This window comes from Notechis scutatus, chromosome 10 (assembly GCF_049901735.1).
Source record: "Notechis scutatus isolate UNSWTSFEM ecotype Mainland chromosome 10, rNotScu1.2, whole genome shotgun sequence".
NCBI classification, from domain to species: Eukaryota; Metazoa; Chordata; class Lepidosauria; order Squamata; family Elapidae; genus Notechis; species Notechis scutatus.
Window position 1 is genome coordinate 19,810,001 of NC_142018.1, and position 20,140 is coordinate 19,830,140.

At 40.8% G+C, this 20,140-nt stretch overlaps 1 non-coding gene across 1 annotated transcript in view; it reads right to left on the reverse strand.

The window, feature by feature from the left end:
- The window catches only part of LOC113422461 (uncharacterized), a 29,714-nt gene extending 10,783 nt beyond the window's left edge, over window positions 1–18,931 (reverse strand). The window contains exons 1-2 of the transcript XR_015750731.1: window positions 18,784–18,931; window positions 17,582–17,675 (exon numbers count right to left, since the gene is read on the reverse strand). This is a non-coding gene — a transcript (uncharacterized LOC113422461). The remainder of the gene's footprint in view (window positions 1–17,581; window positions 17,676–18,783) is intronic.
- Window positions 18,932–20,140: the final 1,209 nt, after the last annotated feature.

Sequence of the window (20,140 nt, forward strand, 5' to 3'; positions counted from 1 at the left end):
CATGAACTGGGGGTGGACTGAAAAGAGATAGCAGCCTCGAATCCCTATGTAGCCACTAAGTGAGCTAAGTCCAACTTCCCTTGAAATCCATTGACCCTTATCTGGCTCCAAGAAGGTGCTGGCCATTAATTAAGAAGATTCTTGTGCACAGGTATGAATAGCAATAAATCAGTTTAATTGGAGCTTCACATGTGGACCTGGTCTTTAACACCTGACACATAAGGCAGTCCTAGATTTAGGACCATAACGAATTCTGCCCATTATAGTTATAATTGTAGCAATCATAAAACAGATTGTTCCCATGATGAACCCAATTTTTTTTTGGGGGGGGGGAATTATGGGAGCTGAAGTCCACCAATATTTAATGACCCAACATTGCTCTACCTCCATCCCTCCTCGTGGCCAGTAGGTCATGAGGACCACGGAATTCACAATGCCACGCTTTGGATGGGGACTGCTGTATTCCATGTATAACTTCCTAAGTCTGGAATAGACAATAGGGTCCCCATTGGTCACATCTTTTCTGCAGGATAATGGTAAAGGTTCCCCTCGCACATACATGCTAGTCGTTTCTGGCTCTAGGAGGCGGTGCTCATCTCCGTTACAAAGCCGAAGAGCCAGCTCTGTCCGAAGACGTCTCCGTGGTCATGTGGCTGGCATGACTAAACTCCCAAAGGAGCACGGAACGCTATTGCCTTCCCACCAAAGGAGTCCCAATTTTTCTACTTGCATTTTTACCTGCTTTTGAACTTCTAGGTTGGCAGAAGCTGGGGCAAGTAACGGGAGCTCACTCCGTTACACTAGGGATTCGAATAGTTGAACCGCCAACCATTCTGATCGACAAAAGCTCAGCGTCTTAGCCACTGAGCCACCGCGTCCCTTATTTTCTGTAGGATACCTTCTTCTAAATGCTGGGGAATCGTGGTGGGTCATTTCCAATTTCATTTGCACCCAGCACACTCCTAGCTCAATCCCAGTCATAGCAAGCACACAAACAAACAAACACACACACACACACACATTCAACTAGCAAAAGTTAAAGCTTGACATTTATCTACTAAACACTGGTCAACCTCAAGAGCTGGTAAAATGGAATTAAAGACAGGCAACAGAGGCGTTAGCTGACCTCTCATAGATACAGTAGTTTATTGGTTTTACAGATGGTTAGAGATGCACACCACAGATGGTTGGTCTAGATGGGCCTTGCTGTCCTTCTGGCAACTTGTCAAGGGCATGATGCTCTTAGAAACCTGGAGTAAAGTTTCTGTCAATCATCTTACCAGACTCGGATGTATAGTTTTTGGACCCTGATGACTTGAAAGTCACAAGAGACTTAGCTCTCAAGCAGGAGGCCTTTAACACGAGCTTTTTCTCTCCTAGTAGCAAGCAACATACTATCACTTAAAAAAGAAATCAATACCGTTCTCTGAATAACTGGTCGTAAATGCTTTAAAACAAACTATTAAAAATGGAGAGAGGGGAAGGAGCATGGATTAATCATCGCCGTAACTAAACTCCTCCTTTTTGAAATGACAAGCTGCCGTTTACAAACCATTTACTCTGGAGCAATTACATAAACTAGAATGGGAACCTCGTGAGTAATCCCAAGCCTGGTACTATTGATTTTGGTTTGGGTTTTAATTGTATGCTAAAATATAGTGTTGACATTAAATGCTTGCTCCCAGTAGGCTCAATGGAGAGAAATAATCCACTTTTACAAGTACATATCATGGCTACATAAAATCAATCACTCTCAAATCCAAATGTGAAATGGATTCCCGAGCACAAATCTCCTTTGTCTTTCTTTCGATCCCAGAATGTTCCCAGCAGGAATTCAAGACGTAATCGAATATTCACAGCATTGCAGAAAATATTCCAATTCCTACTCACATGTCCCAACGACTTTATTTCTTTAAATGAAACCTCCACACTTAGAAGTTTTTAAAAGAGCAGGAGCAAATGGCGAAGAAAAGAACGCAACCAATTTTAAATCAATTTTAAATTTATCATTTTTATTTTTCCCACCATCCAGCCCGGGTGGATCCTATATATTTAATGTTATATTTATTTGATACTTGGGTCATTTTATCCCCTTTCTTGTACACCAATCTTCTCACTCTCTCTTTGTAGTTGTTATTAGTGTTGGATGTATATATATTGTGTTTTCCTGTTTTGCATTTTATTTTTGTGTATGTATCTATGTATGTATGTATGTATGTATGAAACTTGGGAAAGCATGCATTACAGAACTATATTTCAGCATATCTACAACTGCGCCAAGGTTGGCCACGCTTATATGAGGAAAATCCAATTCAGTTGCTGATAAAATAACAGACTCTATTTCTGCCATCAGTAAAATGAAGCCCCGGCTGGCAAAATTGCTTCTCAGTTGTTATTTGGGCCAGTCCTTGGGGAAAAAAAAAACAACAGCAATATTTTCTCCCTTGCTTTCATTTGAAAGTTGGCATTTCAAAGGACCCCGAGCTCCTGCCAGTTTGGCAAGTTTCGGACTAGGGGGGAACTGTAAATTAGTAGATTTCTCCCCCTCTTTAATTTCTTTTGGGAGGGGGAGAAGAAGATATCCGACAAACTGCTGTTCAGAAAAGTTTGTTGCGTTGTCCTTTGTGGGATGAATAAACACACACCCACAAACACACACTTGCCCTGAAATATATATCTATGCAACAGCATGACAAAAGTAGTTACACAAGGCAACATACCAAATCCATGGGCAAGCAGAAGGCACGGATAGGCTTTGTGTTCCAAATGTTTGGCATTAAAATAGTCTCCAGCTGTGTAAGGCAGCTGGAATTTCTGGTTTTTCTTTGAAGACATTTTGCTTCTCATCCAAGAAGTTTCTTCAGCTCTTAGCCTCTTGAGAAAGCACCTTTGGGAGACTCTGTACCTTCCAACAAAAGTTTGTCCAATCTCTTCTTGAAAGAGAAGAAGCTGAAGAAGAGCTGAAGAAGCTTCATGGATAAGAAACTAAATGCCTTCAAAGAAGAACCAGAAAGTAGCCTTTGATGAATAATCATCTTCTTCTTCTTCTTCTTCTTCTTCTTCTTCTTCTTCTTCTTCTTCTTCTTCTTCTTCTTCTTCTTCTTCTTCTTCTTCTTCTTCTTCTTCTTCTTCTTCTTCTTCTTCTTCTTCTTCTTCTTCTTCTTCTTCTTCTTCTTCTTCTTCTTCTTCTTCTCTTCTTCTTCTTCTTCTTCTTCTTCTTCTTCTCTCCTCCTCCTCCTCCTCCTCCTCCTCCTCCTCCTCCCCTCCTCCTCCCTTCCTTCTTCCTTCCCCTTCACCTCCCCCTCCTCCTCCTTCCTTCCTTCCTTCCTTCCTTCTTCCCCTTCGCCTCCCCTCCTCCTCCTCCACCTTCTCCTCCTTCCTTCCTTCCTTCCTTCCTTCCTTCCTTCCTTCCTTCCTTCCTTCCTTCCTTCCTTCCTTCTTTCTTCCCCTTCGCCTCCCCTCCTCCTCTTTCCAGAATGGAGTCATAGCTCCACTATGGCTAATCCTTATGAGACTAAGCACCAACATTCATTTACTTTTTCACTCACAAATTGGGGGTGACCTAATAGGAAACTCGTGTCTCAGTAGGGACAACAAAGAACTAAGCAATGTTGTGATGAGCTTCTTTGTAAGGTGGGGAGGTTCTGTTGCCAGAGATGTGCAACCAAACAGGTTGAATCTCAGAGTTCATCCCTCCTCCCAGTATCACCTGTACGGCCCTCAGCGTTCCACATGACCCTTCACTGATGGCATGTGACGAACCCCCAAAGCAATGTCTCTTACGCCATCTACCCAAAGGGAGATCCATAGCCCTATAATTATGGAGCCCGTCTACCTTTCTCTTTAATGGAAAAGTGAGTAGAATCTGCTTCTTAATGCAGGAACTCAGCAGTCACAGCAATGAGGAACAGCACAGCGAGGAGATGTGGACGAATGCCAACCAGCAATGCCTAGTTTGCAGAATGGTCTCCATAGGCTCTTTATTAATGTTCTTCTGGTTTCCTAAACTTGGCCAGAAAACTGTCAAACCTTTGGCAGGATGTAATGCATGGTTGCAACATTTGCAATCACTTGCAAGAGAAATGAAGATGATGCCTGCAGCTTCTGTCTGTGTGATTTGGAAGTCTGTGCCTAGAGGAATTGGGTAAAAGGTAAAGGTTCCCCTCACACATATATGCTAGTCATTTTTGGCTCTGGGGGCGGTGCTCATCTCCGTTACAAAGCTGAAGAGCCAGCGCTGTCCGAAGACGTCTCCGTGGTCATGTGGCCGGCGTGACTCAATGCCGAAGGTGCACAGAACGCTGTGGTCCCTATTTTTCTACTTGCATTTTTACATGCTTTCGAACTGCTAGGTTGGCAGAAGCTGGGACAAGTAGCGGAAGCTCACCCCATTATGTGGCGCTAGGGATTCGAACTGCCAAACTGCCGACCTTTCTGATCAACAAGCTCAGTGTCTTAGCCACTCAGCCACTGCGAATTGGAATTGGGACAGGACCCCTATTTCTGCTCTGTTTGAGAGGGCAGTTTCATTAAACCAACAGCTGTGAGCACCATAGAGATAGTGCTTGTCTACTTGACTTTATTTGGTACTGTTTTTATCAGCTTACCTTTATTGAATATGTTGGCCTCCTGCTCCTTCCAGTTTTCTTCTCTTCACACAACAGAAGTCTTCCAGTGTTGCTGTGATTTCCCTCATCTGATATGTTATTTTAGGTTTCCTAACTGTAACCCAGTGGGCATTCTTCAGAAGGTACAAAAGCTAATACAGGCTAGTTTGCAGTGCGAACAGTGGCTTGGGTGGAATCACTGATTTATTCAAAGCAATGGCTCAGCAGAATAACAGAATAACAGAGTCAGTAGGGACCTTGGAGGTCTTCTAGTCCAACCCCCTGTTCAAACAACACCATATGCCATTCCGGAGAAAGAGAGGGAGGGGGAGAGGGAGAGGGAGAGAGCACCTTGGATAATTTCCTATCATATCTAGCAGTAAGTATTCCTCCAAAACTCTACATTACTTGGTGAAATCTCTTCCACTGAGATCTGAAAACAGAGCAAGCCGTCTATCGCTCCACAATCATCCAAATGCAGCAAGTTTTATGAAGGGGCAACATTTGGTTTCATTAAAAATGCAAAAGCAGGCGATCTCACCCGCCACATTAAATTCAAAATAAAATAAACAAGAGCAAAAAAGAGATGTAGGGAGAGAATTGACTAATTCAACCACATTCCTCCTTCGTTTTCTTCTATCTGTCTATCTGATGGATACCTACAGTATATGCTGTTTTGGGGGGCTGTTTTGATATATTAGCACAATAGCAGGAAAGAAAGAAAGAAAGAAAGAAAGAAAGAAAGAAAGAAAGAAAGAAAGAAAGAAAGAAAGAAAGAAAGAAAGAAAGAAAGAAAGAAAGAAAGAAAGAAAGAAAGAAAGAAAGAAAGAAAGAAAGAAAGAAAAAGGGAAGAAAGAAAAAAGGAAGGAAGGAAGGAAGAAAAAAGAAAGGAAGAAAAAAAAGGAAGGAAGGAAGAAAAGATTAGAAATAAATATAGAAAGACAGACAGAGATAGGGACAGACAGACAGATATAGACGGTAGATGGATAGACAGATAGATGGTTCATCCAGCCCAATTCATTATACCCCATCGTCTTTTTCATACATAATATTAAAACAGTGTTTCTCAACCTGGACTACTTTAAGAAGTGTAGAGTTCAAGTCCACACATCTTAAAATGACCAAGGTTGAGGAACCTGACATTAAAGGCTCATTCCATAAATCCATCCAATGTATGGATTTCCCCAGTCTTAATTATTACTGTAGCTAGATTTTGTATTCTCAATAATAGCTTTGTATTTGTTCTTCCTCCACAGCCAGAAAACATATCTAAGAAAAGAGGAACATCATGGGACCTTTCAGAACTACTTTGGATGTCATCTCTAGTGTCCAAGGAAAAACATGGGTGGGCTAAGCTCCCCCATCTTCTGGTAGATAGTCTTGCCTAGGTACTAAAAATCTATTTTATAGTCTTCCTACCTGAACATTTTGCCTTCCCCTAAAAAGTTTCCCCAGCACAAGCAATCTCGACATCTGTTTCAAGGATCTCGGCTGGAAATGCAGCTTCACACAGCCAAATTGCTTGTGTTTCTATGGAGGAAATGGCAATTTATTTTATACCACCATCTGCGCTCTAAATGGTATCTTTTGTCATTCATGGTGTGGCTTGCAAGTGGCGCCTCCCTGCCAAATATAAAATGAGATGCCTTCCAAATTAAGGTTGTTGGGTGCTTCACAAATGTAGTATATGTGTGTGTGTGTGTAAACAAACATATATATATATGTAAATATATATATATATATATATATATATATATATATATATATATATATATATATATATATATATATATATATATATATATATATATATATATATATATATATATATATATATATATATATTGGCCTCCTAATTATTTCTTGGATAGATGGAACCATTCATGTAGGGCTGAAAACCTGTAAAGTCTTGGTGAAGCACCTGAATTCACAAATAATTCTTCTGCATTTGAGAACAGCTTGGCTCAAACTAGACTGAGAGGCCATATTGTATTTTTTGCACCATTCCAAGTATCCATAAGGACAACGGTTCAAAAATAAGCTAGCTCATTTTTGCATTCTCAAATTTCCAGCATCGTTATATTCATTGTGTTCGAATGTCCATGAGTGCCAACTAGCAGTCAAACCACAGGATGAAAACTCCTTCATCTCACACACATGGACAGAGTCAACCACAGTTTCAACTGGGAAACCTGAGCATCCTAAACCAAGTTAAATTCTCCCTCCCCCAAAACCAAGGAGGAAACAAACAACCAGAAGCCATCTTCTCCATCAGTCAAAACCTAGATAAGTAGGGATTAATGCCATACAAACTATCAAGCAGAAAACAATATCCCCATTGAGGAACTGCCAAGGAGAAAAACCACACCATCATCAACACTGACAGGGCAAGTGACTGTATATAAATAGGGAGCAAACCCCCACATTCACTAACACTGATGATGATACCTAGTTGGGTAAGGAAACAAATGCATGCAAACCACCAAGATAAGAGCTCACCAAGGACTCCACAGTCAATCCATGAGCTACAGATATTTTCCTCTATTTCATCATATGCAATACAGTCCAAGTACATTAAGAATTTTTCTCATTGTCTGTCTGGTTCTCATCATTTTATGAATAAAATTGAAACAGATGGATATCAACCAATTACCAAAGAAACATTAACGTTGTCTTTAGCCAACAGTTAAGCATCTAAATATATCCATAAACAATAGCTTTTTAAAGCTGAATCTGCAAAAGCTAATAAAGATGAGTTTAAGATGTCCCAGAAAGGATTCAACAGAAATGAGTCTATTATTCCATTAGCGGAAAATGGAAAAGATCCAAATTTGATATGTTTATATATTTTTGCGGGGGAGGGGGTACTCTGAAAATGATGCAACTTTAGGGAACTTTTTTTTTTCTGTCATGGATCTATGAATACAGCCTGGAAGCTTGTACATTTTCAACTTTTACTTGATAAACATAAGCCAAAGTTGCATGTGGAACCCAACAATTGCAATGTCTTGATTGCCATCACTCATATTGTCCCATACATCTTTGATATCACCCCTGAAAATGCTGCAAGGTGGAGAACCATACTTAAATATATATATATATATATATATATATATATATATATATATATATATATAATATATATATATATATAATATAAATATAAATATAAATATAAATAAATAAATAAGCAAGCTTCACAGGAACATCAGGTCCATAAGTCCCATCAGTGGCATTTCCAGTTGAAAAGAGATGCTGTCCATTACAATGGAAATGGAAAGATGGACTAATGGGTTGTCCTAATAGGATGCAAATTCCATAGGATTGTCAAGTTCCAGAAATACAGACCAAAGATCACTGGGAAATGTAGTGGTTAGTGTTGTACATCATTTCTACACCAATTCTTGGGGAAGGATGGCAAGGTGTTTGTGGAAAATTACTCATAATGATCTTTTTTGATTCCATAAGCTGATACTTTAGCACCCCAAATTCAGGGAAAAAGCTACATGAGAATAGAAGAAACTATATCTAGGTCAGGGTTGAACAGTGATGTCCTTGTTGCTCTCTGAGCTTGGTTATTTGCCCTGCAGATGTTTCATTGGCCAACTAGGCAACATCATCGGTGCTCCTGATGTGCTCAGTGCTACTACAAGCCCTGATGATCCTAGTTGGGTAATGAAATGTCAAGCAAGCAAGCAACCAAGCTCGGAGAGCACCAAGGCTCTGCAGTTAGGCAAGAGTTGGAGAAGGTCATAAAAGACCTTCTCTGAGAATCTATGTCAATTATTGAAGGGCATGACAATGGTACTCTTAAGCGTTGTCCCAAAGTCTTGCTTGTTATGCTCCTTCTGCAAGAAACATGGCTCAAACCTTGAAGCAATAATGAATGGGCACCTTATTTTTTTTATTTGTTTGTCGAACATGTATTAGATAACAACTATAGGTGTGAACATAAACAAGAACAAAGGAAGTAAATACAAATAAATGAGGACAGTAAAGAATGGTAGGCATGCTGGTGCACTTATGCATTCCTCCTTTAATGACCTCTTAGGAATGGGGTGAGGTCCAAGGTAGACAGGTTGAAGCTGTGAGAGGTTGAGGCTGTAACAATGGAGTCGGGTAGGGCATTCCAGGCATTGACCACTCTGTTGCTGAAGTCGTATTTTCTGCAATCGAGTTTGGAGTGGTTTCCCTTAAGTTTGTATCAATTGTTTGCCCGTGTATTATTGTGATTGAAGCTGAAGAAGTCATTGACGGGCAAGACATTGTAGCAGACAATTTTGTGAACTATGCTTAAATCAGACTGCAAGTGGTGCAGTTCCAGATTGTCCAGGCCCAAAATTTTGACCCTGGAGGCACAGGGAATTCTATTGAGAGTAGAGGAGTGGAGTACTTTTCTCAAGAAATACCTTACCCTTAGGACCTCCGGGTACTTGACCATTTCATTCTCTGCTTGCTCTCCAAGACTCTCCAGTCATAACATTCAAAGGGTCTTTTCTACTGGATAACTAGACACCCTGAAATGAGCCAAACAATAGCATGGTAGAATAACCAAATGTACAGAGAATTCATTCTTTTTTTGGGTGGGTGGGTGGGTGGGGTATGTTTATGATGCCTTTAGAAATTATGAAGGGCAAAGAGTTTGCATGATTCATGTTTTCTATTTATTTCCTAAGATCCTGCTGCTATTCCTTCAGGAATGCTGATAACCCGTCTGGCTGAGGATTTTCCAAAGACTTTTATAGTTGAGTGAAAATGCGTAAATCGTATATCCAGCTCGTACGAAACAACTAATGTCTCACAAGGAAGCAATATCATCAGCAAATATAGCTGTGAGTGAGTGCCTAGCTTCATACAGAGATAAAATTAAACTACAAAAGAGTCTATTAAAGTAACAGTAAGAATCTTGGCAGAAACCCATAAAACAAAGGGCGATTCCAAAGAGTTATAGATGAAGCTACCTATATACACTTTAACTATAGGTTTAAATTACAACAGATGGTACAAATAAATAAATAAAAATCCTTTGTATGCTGTGTTGAAAATGCTATGATGCTCTACGGTATCTACAGACTTAACTTTGCAATTTCCGGACTGTTTTGACTCTTGGATATTCAGCTGAGCATCCCAGGAATAGGTGTTGTTGAGTGGTGCGGTGGCCAAGAGTTGGAGTTCTCATCTCACAATCAGGAGGCTGTGAGTTCGATCCTAGGTAGCAGCAGATATTTCTCTCTCTGGGCACAATGAGAAAATATCTGCTGCAAAAACTCCACATTGGCGACAGGCAGGCATCCGGCCAGTAAACACTCAGATCTATTCTGTTGTCCCGACTCCACCACAATGCAAGGGATTACGGGGTCATTAAAAGACCAAAAAAACAACAACCCAGGAATAGGTGTTGGGGTACTGTGTTTTCATAGTAAAAGATGCCTCTTCTTCTCTATGACAATCCTAGGTTTAGTCACCCAAAAGATCTGCAGAAGACCCATATCTCAAAGTATTCCTATTAAATGTTAGTTGGGTTAATCTCAATCTTTTTTTTCACCATGGATCCCATTTATATAGCAGTAGCACTTAGATTTATGTACCGCTTCAACAGCTCTCTTCTAAGGGGTTTACAGAACCAACCAGATTGTCCCCCAACAACCTGGATCCTCATTTTACCAACCTTGGAAGGATGGAAGGCTGAGTCAACCTTGAGTCAGTCAGGATCAAACACTTGGCAGCGGGCAGAATTAGCCTGCAATACTGCATTCTAACCACTGCACCACTACAGCTCCTATATGGACCATGGCCATAGACCCCAAGACTTAATTCAAGATTTAAATCATTGTTTCTTCAAGGCTTCGCAGGCCCCTTGTGATGACATCGTGGTCCCCCCCCCCAGGAGTTTGTGGAACAAGGTTGAGAACCGCTGATCTAGTTGGATTTCAAAAAATATTTCATCTTTCTTGAAAGGGTCTAATATGAAATTTCCAAGACAAGTTAAATAATATAGTGGAACCACATTTTAGTAATGGATGCTTATTTAGCAGACTTTGTATATAATGGACAAAACAACTATCCAGACTTTTTACCCAGAATAACAGACAAATCTGTTGTATCAGATATGCCATAGAGGAGGCTGTTAAATTCTTGCTATTTTTACCTTAATTGTACCTGTACACCCTTTCTAAATAACATCAGTTCTTCAAATGATGCCAGTAACTTCATTTAGGGAAGTTGCCTCAGGGTGGAAATGATAAAGCGATGTAAACAACATAGTTGTGTATTTAACAGACAGTTGTGGATAATAGACACCCCTCCTGAAATGTTAAACTGAAGTTTGAATATATGAGCTAGAAGACTATATCCTTCTACCTCTTACAGAAGTAACTTCATCACACAGGAGACATGGATAAGATAAAATCTTCCCAACATGAACATATTAATTTAAAAAAAAACACCAAGGAACTCTACTTGTTGAAATGTAGTTTCTGCCTCTTATAAAGTAGGCAATGGATGTGCTCACTAAACCACATGGTAAATTCGAGAAAAGTCATTTGTTTCCTTTAATCAAACTTCAGCTCTGAAACTAATATAATATTGACCACAAACATGGAGTAAATCTAATTAATCTGTAAAGACATTAACCAACTTTTTCATCCTGTTATATTTCAGAGGGTTGAAAAAATGAAACACATATGTTTCTTGGATGGTGTTTCAGTCTAGAGGAAGACCTTTCACCCCCTCAATGAGGAAAACGTTTCTTCACCTTTCTTTGTTTCCCTACTCAGTTAGTCCCTGTTTCAAAGTATAGCCTTTAAGACCCATATAAGAAGGGACAAGGTGGCTCAGTGGCAAAGACGCTGAGCTTGTCGATCAGAAAGGTCGGCAGTTTGGTGGTTCGAATCCCTAGCGCAGTGTAACTGAGTGAGCTCCCACTACTTGTCCCCGCTTCTGTCAACCTAGCGGTTCAAAAGCACGTAAAAATGCAAGTAGAAAAATAGGGACCACTTTGGTGGGAAGGGAACAGCGTTCCGTGCACCTTTGGCGTTTAGTCATGCTGGCCACCTGACCACAGAGACGTCTTCGGACGGTGCTGGCTCTTCAGCTTTGTAACGGAGATGAGCACCACTCCCTAGAGCTGGAAATGACGTGCGTGTGAGGAGAACCTTTTTACCTCATATAAAACCTCCATAGAACATCTCAAGATTTCTCCCCAATCTAATTCCCGTGCTGTTTTGCTACTATGTTCCTGCTGCCCCAAGAAAGGATGTTCTTCACTTAAGCTAGATATATCATTTTGATACAACTTGGCAGAAGGACAAATGGCAGGACAACATGCCCAGCAAAGAACAGAGAAGGGAGTAGAAGGCTAAAACTACCATGTGGCTAACACTCCCCTTACATTAGGGTTTTATATCCTTTAGCTAAGACAAAGGAGTCACTTTAAGCTTCATTAAATAAAATTATGTGCATGGAGTTCATATCTTCTCTTCAAACCAGAGATATGTGTGACTAATGATTCATTGAAGCATCACAGTCAATGGCCCAGATATGGAGTAGAATTTACTGTGGGTTAAGCCTGTTCTTTTGATGTACCACTTCTAGACAGATATACTGTTTTTACTTGGGAGTTGTGTCAGGACCCCAATTTCCTCAAGATAGGAGGGTATGATGAATGCCAAAGGTGAGTTGGAGAAGGGAGGACAGTATTTTTGCAGTCTTCTTATTCCTATTTCTGTCTTCTATCAAGTAGGAAAAAGCTGCATCAGGTTTTAGGGCACAATGCTTTGTAGACTTTTATCATCCTTAAACTCTTCTCTTGGATGTCCATAAGACCAAAGCTTTCAGAAGGAACAAGGCTTTTGCTTGTTCCTGGTTTCAACTGATTGACAACCTAGATCCACTGAAGTACCATCTACTGGTACTTCAAGGATGTCATTCTTAGAAAGACTACCAGCTAGGTGGCAGAGTTCCAAACAGCCGGGTCTATGCATATCAACCAATACTGCAGGAGTGCATTTTTTTCTTGCGTTCTTCAGTAGATAAGGTGATGGAAAGGCAGTCAACTATAAGATGATCTGAATTACAATTTTACAAAGCTAAATTTCATTTCATTCACACACATAAATTTCATTCACTATACATACATTTCTCCTTTACTAAGGAGAAATTTCCTGACAGTGACAACAATGAACCAGCCTCCAGAATTTGGGGCTGCTCCATGACTGGTGGTTTTTAAGAAGAGATTGGACAGTCATTTATCTGAAATGGTATGGGGTCTCCTGCTTGGGTGAGGAGTTGGACTGGAGGACCTCTGGGTCCCTTCCAACCTGTTGTTCTTTCTATGATCATATGCATCCACCCCATCAAGTCCAGAATGGTGCTGCAAGAGGTTAGAAAGAAGACCTCCAATGTCCCTTCCAATGCTATTATTCTATTTTCTATATGAGACATCGTGGCTAATTTTCAGCAAGTGCCAGTAGCTCATCTTGTGGGGATCAAAAGCTAAAAACAATTGGATCTGCATAGTACATCCAGAAATCCTAGGGTCGAAGACTAGACTGCCAATTTAAAAAAAAGGATCTAGGAAGCAAGCCATGGAAAAACACCTCTGTGCTCCTGCCAAAAAAGCAACATGGATAAAGTCACTCAGAGTTTAGCTCTGAGCTCATCTCACAGCATCCTGTACTAATACCTGCTAAACTAACCATCTGCCCAATCCCACCACTGCTTAGGATTCAGGTAAGGTTGTATAATTATCTCGGCTCTCTCCCCTAAGTCAGCTAAATGAATCAATGCAACACAGACCTATCTAATTTGTGTGGCTGCTGTTGATGTTTACCTGCTTTAAATGAGCAATGGAATTATGCATTTATTTATTTTTTAGTCCGCAAAATTAAAATAGGAAATATATTCTCAGTGCGCCTGCAATTTTCACTACATCTAACTATCCTACCTTTGATAAATGTACGGCAGCAACAAACTGCTTGTAGCCCATATTATCTTCCCAGCTGGTTCAATGTGGCAGAGTTGACCCATGTTCTGGGTTCCTTTGATTAAGCAATGCCATCTACCTGGAAGTGTGTCTTCTCTATAGCAATGCTTGTCCTGTGGAACAAGGTTCTTCTGGAGATCCAGCTACTTCTAGTACAATTTTTGAGGGTCTTGAAGATCTGACTCTTTCTTCTTCTTTCTTCTTCTTTCTTCTTCTTCTTCTTCTTCTTCTTCTTCTTCTTCTTCTTCTTCTTCTTCTTCTTCTTCTTCTTCTTCTTCTTCTTCTTCTTCTTCTCCTTCTCCTTCTCCTTCTCCTTCTCCTTCCCCTTCTTCCCCTTCCCCTTCCCCTTCTCCCTTTTCTTCTTCCTCTTCCTCTTCTCTTCTCCTCCTCCTCCTCTTCCTCTTCTTCTCCTCCTCCCCTCCTCCACCTCTTCTTTTCTTCTCCTTCTCTTTCTCTTTCTCCTTCCTCCTCCTCCTCCATCTCCTTTGTCTTCTTCATTTTCTGTTTTCTATGTCATGTTTGTTTCATCTTGTTCTTATACGTTTTGAGTTCTTTGATTTTAGATGTTTTAACAATTTGTAAAACTCCCAGAGTCATGGGAACCAGGCAGAACATATATTTAATGCATCATTATGAACACAGCATTTATTTGCTATGAAAGATGGATGCCTCTCACAATAGTTGCGCTTATCTGGATCTGTCAGTTTTAATGGGAAGCATCTGTGGAACTAATGCACTGCTATAGACCTCTATCCTCCTGTACAGTCCTTCAGGTCAGCAAATAAAACAGCAAAACTAAGAAACTCTCTAAAATGGGTTTTCCAGGAATGGTAGAAAATCAGCCTTATCGTAAATTAATGATGGAAGTAATCCCAGGGAACGGTCCAAAAAAAGAACAGAACTAAACCAACAATACCAGGTTATGGATAAGAAATCATGGTCACAAAACTTGAAAACGTAAAACAGCCAAGCTCTGAGACCAGATGTTTTCCAATTTGGATCCTTTGCAAAGTGAAGATATTTAATGTTTTCAGAGTCACATCTGGAAGCCATTACTGATTTATAGGCAAAGAAGGGCTACTCTTGAACATGCCCTTACTCTTGAGTAGACCTTACTTGCAACTATCCTATTGCAACTTGTGCTCACAGGGTTTACACCTTGCATATTTATTTCTTAGTCAGGATTTGATGCCTGACCCCTTTATACTAGCAAGGAAACCAACATTACTACTACTACTACTACTACTACTACTACTACTACTACTACTACTACTACTACTGCATATTATTAAACATCATCATCATCACACAGTCAGCCAGATGTTCAGGCTGGGCTTGTCATTTTTGTCTACCTATTGAGTCCTTCCCAAGGACCTGGGATAGGCAAATCTGGACGTTTGACGGTGTTACAGATATTGTCGCAGGGTGGAAGCTGTTCCCAGTAAAGCCGCTTTTTGCAATTGACTGATGGCAAATTTGTCAATGCCTTTGGTGGTATTATTATTATTATTATTATTATTATTATTATTATTATTATTATTTCTTGAATCATGAGAATGAGTCCTAAGAACTTCAGATCCTCAGGATCAATGGACTCATATTTGGTGGGATTCAAAATTTCTTAGAACCAGTTCGGTGGGCATGTCATGGCTTGGGGGGAAAGGGAGGGGAAGGATACTGCAAAATTTCCATTTCCTCCCCACCCCACTAACCTGCTTTCCAGTTCTGTTCTCCTGTGCAGGGCAACCAAAGGAGACCCAGCCAATCAGCTGGGACTCAATGGGAGGCAGAGAATAGGTGGGGTTGGCGGGGACAGTCAGAGGTGGCATTGGCTGGTTCTCTGAACTACTCAAAATTTCCACTACCGGTTCTCCAGAACTGGTCAGAACCGGCTGAATCCCACCTCTGATTTCACCTCTCTAATATCCCATTATTAGAGGATCAGGTGAGCCTAATATTGATCGATAAGGCTCTAGGCTGGAATACAGTATAATTAGGGATTAGCTGACACTCAGGTTTTCCTTGATTTTAAGCTGTTTTGAAGTGACTTCATAAAGTCAGAGAGCTGGAAAGGACCTTGGGGTCTTCTAGTCCAATCCCTCCACCCACGGCAGGAGTTCTTATTCTATCCTGGACAAATCTTTGTTCAATCTCTTAAAAACCTCCAGTGATGGAGCACCCACAACTTCTAGAGGCCAGCTGTTCCACGGATTACTTGTTCTCACTGATAAGAAATTTCTCCTTAAGTCCCAAGTTGGATCTCTCTTTGACAAGCCTCCATCCATTGCTTCTTGACCTGTCCTAGGGTGTTTGGGCGAATAGGCCAACCACTAATCTTCTCTTTGACAGCCCCTCAATACTGAAAGACAGCTGTCATGTCACCCCTAAGCCTTCTCTCTGTTAGGCTAAACATACCTAGTTCCATGAACCTTTCATCCTATGGCTTTGCCTCCGGACTCCTGATCATTTTTATTGCTTCTGTTAGCCCATTTCTCAACAACATTAATGATTACATTTTGCCACCGTAGCCCACCATGTACTGTGTAAGAATCTGAGTTGGCTGCATAGCCCTTTTTAGGTATAGACATACCAAGATCCTAAAGGAAAATAATCATTTCAAAACTGAAAAGCTCAGAAGGGAACCTGCATTCACTGCTGTTCAAGGAGACTAAGATGATTTGCTTATACCACCATCTTGTGGTTATGATATCAAAATTCTGAAAACTTTCCCAAATTCACAAAAGGGTTTGGCAGAACCCAACTTATCTTGCATCGTAGCACTTTAAGCACAAGGTTATTAGGGAGTTCGCACATCCGTGATGCCACGATCACTTCAAAAAGCTCCTACAACTAGTGAGCTTCAAACACCACAAACCGTGGGTTTACGAATCACAGTACATTGGAGCCAAAGCCAAATAAACCACTTTATGATTAATATTGAATACCATGTTTGGGCCTCAATGTTAGGGTTAGGGTTAAAGTTGCACTTTCCTTCATTTCGGTATCATTGTGGTTAGGATTACAAGAGGCAACTGGACATTCTGGGTTTTCTTTGAAGATGTTTCGCTTCTCAGCTCATTGGATTAGACGACACCTGTTGCGGTCTGTCGGCCGACGGCCATTCCAGCAACTAAATCAGATGAGGAGGCGTGGGAGCTCTGAGAGGGAAGAAGGGATGGAGCTGGAAGAGAGAGAGAGACAGAGACAGAGGCGGAGCCTGGGCCATCATCAGTCCTTAGATGGAGAGTCAACAGCTCCCAGGTCTAGAGGTGGCTGATGAGGAAGAGGAGGAACAGTTGGGTCCAGTGCCCGGATGCGCAGAAGACAGAGGAGAGGAGAGCAGTGGTAACGGTAAACATCACCATTATTGCTTCAGCTCTGGAAATATACAGTTGACACATCCCCATCTCCAAAAATCAATCAATAACTCCGTACAGTTTAGGCATATCATGATGAACATTTAATTATCTTTCATAACATCCCTCAATGTAGTTTTGAATTCACTCTGCAAGATTAGCTATCGCTGCTCTCATCACTGCTCTCACTTTCTTCTTCAGTGTCATCTTCTTTGGGGGAGCGACGCAAAGGATTAGCACATGGGCTGAAATACCATTGAGAACAAAGATATAAACGTTTCAAGATGTGGTCCCAAATCAGTCAGGAGAACACTGGGTTAGGGAAGAATGGCTGACTCTTGACAAGGAAGTCCCTAAGGTTCATTTTCCAAAAGGCAACTGGATTTTCTCGTGTTTTTTTTTCTTTTGAAAACATTTCGCTTCTCATCCAAGAAGGTTCTTCAGAACTTGGATTAGAAGCAAAATGTTTTCCAAGAAAAAAAAACAAAGAAGTCCAGTTGCCTGGACAAACTTTTTTTTCATGAAGTTTAAAGTTTCTTTTTATCTTTGGATGCCTTTCTGCAGGGAATGGTGGCTTGTGGGACGGCTTTGGAAAGTTTTAACTTGCTGCGATACCTCTTACCTCCTTTTCTTACCTTCTCTCTACTATGAAACAGCAAAATGGAAGGCAGACAAGAGCCAACATTCCTCCGATGCCAACAGCAAATATTCTCAAAATCTGTTGAGGGCCTGTTGTGGTTTGAGCAACATAAAGCATAGCTGGCATTCAATCTATAGCTGAAATAGTAAACTTTAGACAAGTTGGAGAGGTCTTTAAAAATAAACACCTCATCACAAAATAGCAATAGCATTTAAGACGTATATACGACTTCATAGTGCTTTATGACTCTTTAAGCAGTTTATAGAGTCAGCCTGTTGCCCCCCCAACAATCTGGGTCCTCATTTTGCTGACCTTAGAAGGATGGAAGGCTGAGTCAACCTTGAGCCCATCAGGGTTGAACTGCTGACAGTTGGCAGAATTAGCCTGCAACACTGCATTCTAACCACTGTGCCACCATGGCTCTTAACTGTACTTGAAGATCCTTGGTCCTTGGTTCAAAAAGCAGTGAGGCATTGGATTTATTTAATAAAGCTCTTTAATGACTGGGTAAGTGCATATAAGGGAGAAAAAAGGCACAATATATATGAAAGAGAGCACAGCTGATCTTTCAATCAAGGTGAAAGTTGCTTTACAACTACCCTATCTCAAGGTCTCAGAGAACAAAAAGTTTTTAGTAATTTCTAGAAGAATCGTAAGCACCGAGGGAGATTTATTATAGAGGAAAACACACAAACTGGAGATCCTAACAGCCAAAGGATTGGTTGGGCCATTGGCTTCATAATCATGTTCCTAAGAGATCAATTTTCTACTTAAGAAAGTTACAAACAGTCCTTAAGAGCCACTGTTGTTCCATCTTACTATTGGGATTCTGGGAGTTGAAGTCCACAGGTGAATTCTGGGAGTTGAAGTTCACAGGTCTTAAATTGGCCAAGGTTGGACACCATGATGTAGACAGAAGACCAACGTTGGACATCCTGATATAGAAGATCTCAGCAACAAGGTTGTTGTTGTTTTTAACTAGGGGGTGGCAGGGACAAAATATAATACCTGCTGCATACAAGTATTTGTCCTGTAACTATGCATGGTATTTTATACTGTCGCACTTTGACATTCATTAAAGCTAACATTAAAATACTTGGATTTGTTAAGTCCTTCTTTAAACAGTCATTTGAATGTACAACTCAGCTATTCCTACAGAGGATATAAAGAAGATACATGGGACAAAACACTACTTACGGTCTTCAAACGGAGTATAGCAGTCTAATTGAATAAATTTTCTGGAAGAAACACAACATTTGTGTTCTAGGCACAATGTCTCGTTGATGTGTTCTCCAGCTTTGCAAGCCATGGCTTTCTGATTTCCACTGGGCCAGCAAGCTTTCAGAAAGACAACGAAAGTTCTAAGGTTTGAATCTCTCTCACGTCCAGCCCAGACAATAAGTTATATATTAGCCTCCCGTAAACCCATATTTCCTCAAAAATGGGTGGGAATTGTTCCTCCGTTAGGTTTACATGGGAGAGAAGGGAGCAAACCTGGAATGGTTAAGGGAATTGTTTTGGGAACTATATCCTTGAACAAGCTGAGTTAGAGTAGCAGAATGCCATGGAAAAAAAACACCCATGACATGGTTAGAAGATACAGAGCAAACTTTGAACTGTAATTCCTAAGCATCAAGTTGGAGTGAGTGTACTGTTCTTTTATGCAACCCATCCAAGAGTGAAGGAACCATTTGTGTAATTTTGTGTCCTGATAACTGGGTGTCGATGAATAAGTGCAGCTGGATAGTTCTATCTCTACAAGGAAAGGTTGAACTAATTCTCACTTGGCAAAGCCATCCGTTGCTGGCTGGAATGAATTTCCGTTGCCAAAATTTTAGCAGAATTGAGATCTGAATTCATTCTCACTTTGTTTACCAACGTGGATGTTCCCTTTCCAGAGTTATCCATTCAGTGTCAAGGAGCATCTTCTCAGCAGTCTTAACCGTTAAGTTGGCTGGCAAGAAGGAAGCAAGGCCAATCTTCAGCCGGGCTCCAAAACACACTTCAAAGTAGTTTTGTGTATCCAAGGAGACTTGGCAATCGGGGAGAGGTGCTTTCTGTTCAACAGAGGCCAAGAGACTGGGCTAGGGAGAAGTAAGGAGGGGAGCAAATTCTGATGGAACACTCTCATTTGTTTTCTGCTTCCAAACCTGGAATTCCCTGTACGCAGAGGGTCTGTGTGTATCTTTCAGCGTTATGTTTCAGAGTAACAACAGTTTGGCGAAGGAGTAACCCCGAGGCAATCCCCAAGGTGCACTTACTCAAAGGATTGAAGAAGTTCTCCACTTTTGGAGATATGATTTCTGTTTTTGTCCTTGGCTCAGCAGGAACTACGTAGGATTCATTTCGAACTTCTAGCGTTGGCGATGAAAAACCTGAAGAATTGGAGTTGGGGAAGTTCAAGAAATTGCAAAGTATGTGTCACGTGGCTAATTCGTCTAAATCGTACTTTTGAGAGCCCTGTTTGCATTTAAGATGGGCCTTTGGGCATCATCTAATCTAATATCTAATGGCTTTAGCCATCAAGATTTCCATTTTTGCTGACTTGACTAAA